Genomic DNA, 10511 nt, shown 5'->3' on the forward strand with positions numbered 1-10511 from the left:
TCCTGAGTAAGAAGCACTGAGAAGCAGCCTCCTGCCAGGGGCAGGAGTTTCAAGATTCCTGGCTGCGTTATTACTGGGAAACAAAAACCCAACGTGGCAACAGTCAAATGCTAAGACTTGGCCCACTGTGTGTTCCTGAACCATCTGTGGCTCCTCAGTGTTCTCTCCAATAGGAAAAACGGTCCTTATGTTAGAGCGAGGTTTCCAAATAGCTTGGAATGCATCCACAGTACTGTTTACCTCTGGTCAAGATCAGGGGTTGGGGATTTTCTTCTTACCCAGCCTGTAGAAATTGATTACCAAGGGAGGAAAAGAGTGAGAGCTGAGCTTATAAAGTTGGCTCCAGTAGCCAATCAGTTCTGTTTTTGTACATTTAGAAATAACATAGAAAGAAGTAAGGCCTTGAACATGAGTCATACCAAGTGAATATTTAAAGGTTTGAAACCTGTGCTAACAAGTTGTTTATGGATTTGAGCTGCCCCTTCTGTTGACAACATGAGATAATTTCAATCTCTCTAGACCATTTTATCAAATACAGAATAAGTGGATTTCATAGTCTGGTGAACTGATAATCACAGAAAAATACACAGTTCTCTAGCATGTTAAGATTTAATAGGCAAAGTTATTTATGGACTTGAAATTACTGTAAAACATGAGAATAACAATATTTTGGTGTAAATGAGGAAGATATTCATTTCAGACACCATGAAAAAACTTTGGGAAAAACATTATGTATTTCTTGGTGTATCGTCTGTGTGTGACGGCTTCCATTCAAATGGGTATCTAGCCTCTGAACTGAGGGGGAGTTGATATTTATGGTATACTCTTAAATGGAAAATGCTTTTTTATTAATCCATCAAGTTGTAATCAGAATATATCATGATCTTTGCTATTTTTGTTAGCACCTGAGTAGATACATTGCTGATCTGAGTAAGGAATTAGGGAAAGCAATTTTTCGGTAAGCACACTTTCTTTTCAGACCCTTCAATTCAGTCTGTTTTATGTGCCCATATGTGTAGTTGGCCAAAGATGACATGGGGAATTAGCTGTATTTTTATAAGTAGACAGGTAGTGTCATGAGTTTTTAGACTAGGTATAAAGTAGAAATTATTTCTGATAAAATAACCAACTGAAACAGTGGAAAATTAGGTGAGAAATTCACTCAACATAGAGTCAATTGTATTTACACAAATGTTCCTTCTCTATGCTATAATCTGGATAAGCTGAGTTCACCAAATTCTTATCATTTGATCACAGAATTAATTAATTTTTATTTTAAGAGCAATAATATTTGACCTTACTAGGCCTCTTACTATAAAAAAATACCATATTAAAAAAATGGACCCAGTAACAGGGAACAGCAATGTGCTTGCAAAAGGGAGAAGCAGTCCATTCAGGCTGCTGTGAAGAAGACCACAGACAGGATAGTTTAGAAATAACAGAAGTTCTTTTCTTATAGTTCTAGAGGCTGGGAGCCTGAGATCAAGATGCTGAAAAGTTCAGTGTCTGGTAAGGACCTGCTTCCTTCCAGGCTCATAGACAGTTTTCTTCTGGCTGGGTCTTCACAAACAGAAAGGGCCAGCTAGTTCCTTGAGCCTCCTCTATAATCCCATTTAGAAGGGCTCTACCTTCATGACTTGGACACCTCCCAAAGAGCCCACTTCTAAATATCATCATGTTGAGGATTAGGATTTAATGTGAATTTCGGGTGGGCACAAACATTTGGTCTATGGCAAGGTCCCTTGTTCCACTGTGCCTAGAGCCAGGTTCCCCTGGGGAGGCCCAACCACCTCCAGGGGCCTTGAAGGACAGACATTGGGCATATCTGTGATTCAGTGCTTCCTCTACTGAGTTCCCAAGCAAAGCCTGTAAAATCTCCCTTTGCTGAGCATAACCGAGGATGACTGCATGATACCGTCTAAGCTAAAACACCTATCTGTCATTTTCATCCTCCTATCATGTGCCCCTTCCTTGGGGTGACCACAATATTTAGTACCTTGAACCTTCTAAGTATCTTCTTTTTATGGAAATAGGAAGACATCCACTATCAGCTATTTATATTTTGCTTTAAATTCTAGTGATTACTTCACTAGAATTTAAATTAGATTAAATTCAATTAGATTAAGTACAAGTGTTCTGAAAAGCATTTAAATGTGGGGCATGGTCTCTCTCACTGTGGTATAATGGATTTTGTAATCATGGTTAAATGAGCTTCAAATATTTGTAAGGAGAAGAAATATCCTGGGGATCAAGAAAATGATTATGTTGCTCAAGTAGAACTAAAATAAATCTTTCTTTTTTTAATTGAAGTATAGTTGATTTATACTGTGTTAGTTTCAGGTGTACAGGACAGTGATTCAGCTATACATATACATACATACATATGAGCTGGACCATAAAGAAGGCTGAGCACTGAAGAATTGATGCTTTTCAACTGTGGTGCTGTAGAAGACTCTTGAGAGTCCCTTGGACAGGAAGGATATCCAACCAGTCCATCCTAAAGGAAATCAACCCTGAATATTCATTGGAAGGACTGATGTTGAAGCTGAAGCTCCAATACTTTGGCCCCCTGATGGGAAGAAATGACTCATTGGAAAAGACTCTGAGGCTGGGAAAGATTGAAGGCAAGAGGAGAAGGGGATGACAGAGGATGAGATGGTTGGATGGCATCACTGACTCAATAGACTTGAGTTTGAGCAAACTCCAAGAGATGGTGAGTTACAGAGAAGCCTGGCATGCTGCAGTCCATGGGGTTGCAAAGAGACACAATGATTGAACAACAACTATGCATGTGTATGTGTGTGTGTATGTGTGTATGTATGTATGTATATATAAAATCTTTCTCAGATTATTTTCCCTTATTAGTTATTACAAAATATTAGGTACAGTTCCCTGTACTATATGGGAGGTCCTTGTTGATTATTTATTTTATGTATAGTAGGGTATATATGTTAATCCCAAACTCCTGACTCATCCCTGCCTCCCTTTGGTAAGAATATGCTTCTCTTCCATGCCTGTGAGTCTCTTTCTGTTTTGTGAATGTTTATTTTTATCTTTTTTAAGATTCCATATTTAAGCAGTCTCATATATCGATACTTGTCTTTGTCTGGCTTACTTCACTTAGTATGATAATCTCTAGGTCCATCCATGTTGCTGAAATGGCCTCATTTCATGCTTTTTTATGGCTGAGTAATTTTCCCTTGTCTATGTATCTTCCTTACCCATTCATCTGTTGATGGACATTTAGGTTCATTCTGTGTCTTAGCTGTTTATAAACAGTGCTGCAATGAACATTGGGTGCATGGGTCCATTCAAATTACAGTTTTCTCCAGATATATACCAGGAATGGGATTGCAAGATCATGTGATAACTCAAATGGAGTTCCCAGGTGGTTCAGTGGTAAAGAATCTGCCAGCCAATGCAGGAGATGTAGAAGTGGGTTGGGAAGATACCCTGGAGGAGAGAATGGCAACCCATTCCAGTATTCTTGCCTGGATAATGCCATGGACAGAGAAACTTGGTGGGCTACAGTCAATGGGGTTGCAAGCATCAGACACAACTGAATGAGCACACACATGATAACTCTATTTTTAGTTTTTCTAAAAGGTCCTCCATTCTGTTCTCCATAGGGGATGCACCAATTTACATTCCCATCAACAGTGTAAAAGAGTTCTTTTTTCTCCACACCCTCTCCAGCATTTATTATTTGTAGATTTTTTTTTTGTTTTAATTATGGCTATTCTGACAAGTGTGAAATAACACTTCATTGTTCTGATTTGCATTTCTCTGATAATTATCAATGTTGAACATCTTTTCATGTGCCTATTGGCCTCTGTATGGCTTCTTTGGAGAAATGTCTATTTAGATCTTTTGCCCAGTTTTTGATTGGATTGTTTGTTTTTTTTGATATTGAGCTGTTTGTATGTTTTGGAAATTAATCCCCTATTGGTTACATCATTTGCAAATATATTCTCCCATTCTGTACATTGTCTTTTCATTTTGTTTATGGTTCCCTTTGGTGTGAAAAAACTTAAATAAATCTTTTAAAAATAGAGAAAATTCTGCTTTTTGTTTGTTTCTTCTCAAAAAAAAGTCCCTCTACTCTCCTAATGAGAGTGAGTTGGAGACTGGTCCTGGATACATAGTGCAAGGAGAAAAAGGAGGAAATGAGTCTAGGAACCAGGAGTCTGGCCTGTACAAGAACTAGTCAGTGGCTTTGCATATACATCCGTACTTTCCTGTATTTCAAGATTTCTAAGTATGGTGCTGGTGTCTGTATTACATTTTGGAACTTTTCCACTGATCAGTCACATGATCTTGCTTTTTTTTTTTCTTTTTAAACTATCACCCTGGATACTGGATCTATAGCTTAGGAGAGAGGGCTGAACTGACAATGTAATTTTGAGAGTCAGTAACCGCTATATGGTATTGAACACCTGAATATGGGGTAAGATCACAAAGAGAGTGAAAAGAGAGGAAAGAAGAGGACCCAGGACTGAGCCTTGGAGTACATCAATTTTAAAAGGTCCAGATGAAGAGGTATCAACAGAAAAACACCTGAGAAGGTGCAGCTAGTGTAGTGGGAGGAAAACCAGGCAGGTGTGGTCTCCTTGAAGCCAAGTGGAAATCTTTCCTATGGGGAGGAAACAAGACTCAATATAGATGATCCCATTTCCATCTCAGATGCGTACATTTTTTGCACAGACACCATAAATGATTACATTTCCTCCTAGTGCTTCAAAGTTTGTGTAGCAATTCCATAAATTGTCTAATCTAATGCCCAAACGGTGAGGGGTAAGTAGTCAGGTATCAATCCACAGTTTTGCAGAGGTGAGATCCAAGGTGCAGAAAGATTGAGTGATTAGAGTCTGAGTCTAGAAAACCAGGAGGGAATAAGAGACAGAGCCGCGATTAGAATAGTCTCAGAAGTTGAGGCCAGTGTTCTTTCTTCTACCACCTGATGCTGGGAAATATAACCCCACTGTTTTTCAATCCAGCTAGGATTGGCCTGTGAGTTTGGTATGGACAGAGGTGCATAAAAGCTTTCTGATCCTCAGGGCATTTGGCCTAACCTCAATTCATTGATCTATAAATTCTAAATTCATACCTTGCCATTTTGCTGGCCTTAAGGGCTTCTGCTCTGAATGCTTATAAGGTGTCTGTGAACACATGAACATGTTCAAAATGTTAAGTAAAATTTTTAGGCAATAAGTGCCAAATGAGCCCCTCAGGAACAAATCTGATCCTGACCCAGGAGGCCAGAGGGTTGGGTGAAAGCTCTCCAGCCAGGCTGTTCTTGTTTAAATAGGCTCCACATGGCTTTCTGTAATCTGAGTTTGTGGCAAGTTGCTGAAATCTCTCCATACCCCCAAATTTTCATTTTTTAAATAATGATGATAACAATAATAAGTGAAAATTCATCGAAGTTTGAAACATAAACACCAAGACAATATATAGAAAGTATTTAGAATGGATCTAGCACATAATAAGTACCCAATGAATTTCTGAAAGCCTTTCTTGATCCCGCTTCTTCCCAATGCCAGTTAGAAATCTTCCTCTTTGCTGAGCATGTTCAGTTAGAACGTTGAAAAATTAGAATGCTTGACTCCATCCAGTTCACATTTTTTTTTATTTTAAATTTATTTTTTAATTGAAGGATAATTGCTTTATAGAATTTTGTTGGTTTCTGCCAAATATCAACATGAGCCAGCCATAGGAATACATATGTCCCTCCCTCCTGAACCTCCCTCCCATCTCCCTTCCCACCCCACCCTTCCAGTTTGTTACAGAGCCCCAGTTTGAGTTCCCTGAGTCCTATAGCAAATTCCCATCGGCTATCTATTTTACATATGGTAATTATATTACATTTATACCAGATGTGAACTCTTTGAAGGCAGGAAATAACCATGCATTTTTCATCTTAATGTTACTAATATGCTTTACACATAACAGGAAACACAGAAAATGTTTTTAGAAACAATGGATTACTGAACTTTACAGGTAATTCTAGGACAAACGACAAATGGAAAGACTAAATGGTAACTTCAGAAAGCCAATGAGCTTCCCTGGTACAGGGGGCTCAAAGAGTAAAGTGCCATTTGACCTCAGGCTGGCCCATGTTCAAGGGAGGCTCAAGGAATCAGACATGAATGAAATAATCATGCCTCAGATAGGCATCTACAAAACCTGTATTAATTTCAAGATCTCTAAAACTCCAGAGTATATTTTTAATGAAGTCTTTTAGAAAATGAAAACAATTGAAACAGAATAATTTTGAGAATTTATTAAAGAAACACAATCTGTAACAGTATTTATTAGTCATGGCCAATTGCAGAAATAATAAAAGAATGCATGCTTCCAAAGGACAATTAGATAGAATGTCCTTAGGGCTCAGTGTAGGTCATTTACAATAACGTTATGATCATTGATTTTATTTTTATTTCATCTTTATCATCAAAGGGAATTCCTGTGCTTGCTGGGTGCACAAATTCAACACTTCCTCACCAGTTTCACTGCAAGTTAGCAGTAAATAATGTACAGAACAAAACATACTAAAATTGTAGTTGTTTTTAATTATTTACTCTAACATTTTTGGCATGGTTAGTACTCTTTCCCCAGTGAGTTACTATATGAAAAACAATTTATAATGCAATAAAAGAAAGCACTAGTAAGGGAAATTAGTAGGGTTGAAAATGAGGATTGCTGGTTATATATATATATATGTAATGTATACCTCTAGAGAAAGAAAAACTGTCATAGTCTGAAGGAAAAAGGGCTTGAAACAGAACCTGGTGGGGACACCAAAATACAGGAAAACATGGAGGAAAACAAACAAACAGAAGAGGCTGGGCCGGTATGGCCAGAAGGTAAGAGGATTCTCTGGATGACATGGTGTCCTGGAAGTCACAGGGATGTTTACTTTCCTTTTATTTTTTAACTTTTTCAACAGAAAAGCAGTCAACAATGTCAAATATTATAAAAAGGATAAGAAACATAATGAACAGAAATGTGCAGAGTCATGATACACATTTATAGTTATTTAGCCAGGCTTGCTGATTCCTTGACACATTAATCAACTTCATCTCTTTCCTATGCTCCACCTGCCATCATAACCATCTGCTCTATAAAGACAACATTGTCTCAGTCTTGTCTTCAGACTCACAACAGTGTTCTCTAACTCATAACATTTCAATCAATGTAAACACACTGGCCAGAAACACTCTTCTTCAGGCTTATATTTTTCAGAAAACTAGTTTTCTAATTTGTGGTTGAAGAACAAAAGGAGCTTGGGCTAGTGAAAACATAGTTCACGGGGGATGTGCAAATCTAATTAAAAACATTAATAAGGACAATTAAACAGGGATGAATTTAAACAAGGTTGCCAGTTCAAATGATTTTTTGAATGGTTATTTTTAAAATTATCTTGACAATTTCTGAGGTAATCAATCAGATCAGAATATCCATGCCATCAAGAAGACAGCCCCAATTAGGGAATTTTTTTTTTTTTAACTGAAGTATAGTTGTTATATAATAGTATGTAAATTACAGGTATACAATATAGTGGTTCATGATTTTAAAGGTTATAGTTTAATTATAGTCATAAAATATTGACTGTATCCCCCATGTTGCACAATATATCCTTGTAGCTTAATTTATACCTAATTTTTAGGTATAAAGATAGCCCAAAATAGGGAAGATATTTTTTAAGTCAGCGTATTTTATTGTTTTGATAACAACTCTAATTTTTGCATAGGGGTACAATTAAAAATCTATTCTCTGATATGCCACCCTTCTGAAATTCTGTGTAAAATGTGTGTATGTGATTCATAATTGCCTTTTAAGTGGTTTTAATGTATCATGATCAACACCAATACTTCTGTATTATGTAAAACCCCACTAGTATATTGAAAAGAAAAAGAAAGATGATAGCATTTCAGTGGTTTTGCCTTGGCTCTAGTGAATAATGATGAGTGGTCTTTGGCAAAAGAAAAGAATTATGAAAAGAATCTTTGTATGTTAGCAAGAAATGCAGGCTATAATACTAGACTCCATTTAGTGATAGACAATATCAAATATAAGGCATGACTATAAACATGTAAATACATTAGAGATTAATTTAAAATTTTAGAACTGTGTTTATTCCTGAAACAAAATGTTCTCAAGTATTTGTCTTATTAAGATCTATAGTTATATTTCACATCCACCTACATACCCGACATTTATTATTTAATGATAGGAGATACACTTAAGACATACTGCACAAAAGTTCTTTCTTTGGCTGAAAAAATCATTTGCTAAAACGTTGGGTTAATTTTCATGATGAACATCAATTCGACACAACAACAAAATGTCTGTGAGGCAGCTAAGAAAAGATATCAATGGGTCTACTGTCAGTATACATAAAATTCTCTTTAAACCTCTGTCAGTTCAGTTCAGTTCAATCGCTCAGTAGTGTCCGACTTTTTGCAATCCCATGAATCGCAGCATGCCAGGCCTCCCTGTCCATCACTAATTCCCAGAGTTTACCCAAACCCATGTCCATCGAGTCGGTGATACCATCCAACCATCTCATCCTCTGTTGTCCCCTTCTCCTCCTGCCCCCAATCCTTCCCAACATTAGGGTCTTTTCCAATGAGTCAACTCTTCACATGAAGTGACCAAAGTATTGGAATTTCAGCTTCAACATCAGTCCTTCCAATGAACACCCAGGACTGATCTCCTTTAGGACGGACTGGTTGGATCTCCTTGCAGTCCAAGGGACTTTCAAGAGTCTTCTCCAACACAACAGTTCAAAAGCATCAATTCTTCTGTGCTCACCTTTCTTTATAGTTCAACTCTCACATCCATACATGACCACTGGAAAAACCATAGCCTTGACTAGACAGACCTTTGTTGACAAAGTAACATCTCTGCTTCTCAATATGCTGCCTAGGTTGGTCATAACTTTCCTTCCAAGGAGTAAGCGTCTCTTAATTTCATGGCTGCAATCACCATCTGCAGTGATTTTGGAGCCTAAATAAATAAAGTCTGCTACTGTTTCTGCTGTTTCCCCATCTATTTGCCATGAAGTGATGGGACCGGATGCCATGATCTTAGTTTTCTGAATGTTGAGCTTTAAGCCAACTTTTCACTCTCCGCTTTCACTTTCATCAAGAGGTTCTTTAGTTCTTCTTCACTTTCTGCCATAAGGGTGGTGTCATCTGCATATTTGAGGTTATTGATATTTCTCCTGGCAATCTTGATTCCAGCTTGTGCTTCCTCCAGCCCAGCATTTCTCATGATGTACTCTGCATAGAAGTTAAATAAGCAGGGTGACAATATACGGCCTTGACGTACTCCTTTTCCTATTTGGAACCAGTCTGTTGTTCCATGTCGAGTTCTAACTGTTGCTTCCTGACCTGCATACAGGTTTTTCAAGAGTCAGGTCAGGTGGTCTGGTGTTCCCATCTCCTTCAGAATTTTCCACATAAACCTCTGTAGGCATTGCCATTTTTGTGAACTTTATTCAGTTTCCAAGCTTTATACAACACTGACAGGAAGATGGGCTGAAGATGGTGAAGAATATAGAGAAAATAAATATTTTGCCCTTAAAAATATTTGTGACATTATCTCAGGAGATTGAGGCAGCATCTCTATAAAGATTATTTAGGAAAGTAGTTCAGTTCAGTTCAGTTCAGTCACCCTGTTGCGTCACACTCTTTGTGACCCCATGGACTGCAGCATGCCAGGCTTTCCTACCCTTCACCAACTCCTGGAGCTTGCTCAAACTCATGTCAATTGAGTTGGTGATGCCATGCAGCCATCTCATTTTCTGTAGCATATTGGGTGTACTTTCACTTTTTACTTTCACCAACCTGGGGAGTTCATCTTTCAGTGTCATATCTTTTTGCCTTTTCATACTGTTCATGGGGTTCTCAAGGTAAGAATACTGAAGTGGTTTGCCATTCCCTTCTCCAGTGGACCACGTTTTATCAGAACTCTCCACCATGACCCTTCCATCTTGGGTGGCCCTACACGACATGGCTCATAGTTTCATTGAGTTGGACAAGGCTGTGGTCCATGTGATCAGTTTGACTAGTTTTCTGAGATTGTGGTGTTCATTCTGTCTGCCCTCTGATGGAGGGTAAAAACTAGTTAAATCCAGGACTTCCCTGGGGGTCCAGTGGTTAAGACTGTGCTGCCACTGCAGGGGCTCAGGTTTGATCTTTGGTCGGGGAACTAAGAACCCACAGGCTGTGCAAAAAGCTAGGTGCAGCTTGTGTGACATGTTTGGACCATTCTGGAGTTCTCTCATTGTTCTTTTTATGCACAAAAAGATGACATGAGAGAATATAGTCATTTCGGACACATGAGAATTTGATGATTAATTTGACTGGCATAATATGTTAAATTTGCTGGACAGCACACAGTCACATTGCTGTCTATCTCATCTTTCTTGCTTTCTTTCTTATACATGGATTCAAAGTGTTTACTACAGCAGGTGTTCATGGGTAAGAAATACAGGTAAGTTT

This window comes from Giraffa tippelskirchi, chromosome 12 (assembly GCF_054371585.1).
Source record: "Giraffa tippelskirchi isolate mGirTip1 chromosome 12, T2T-mGirTip1v1.2.pri, whole genome shotgun sequence".
Taxonomy (NCBI): domain Eukaryota; kingdom Metazoa; phylum Chordata; class Mammalia; order Artiodactyla; family Giraffidae; genus Giraffa; species Giraffa tippelskirchi.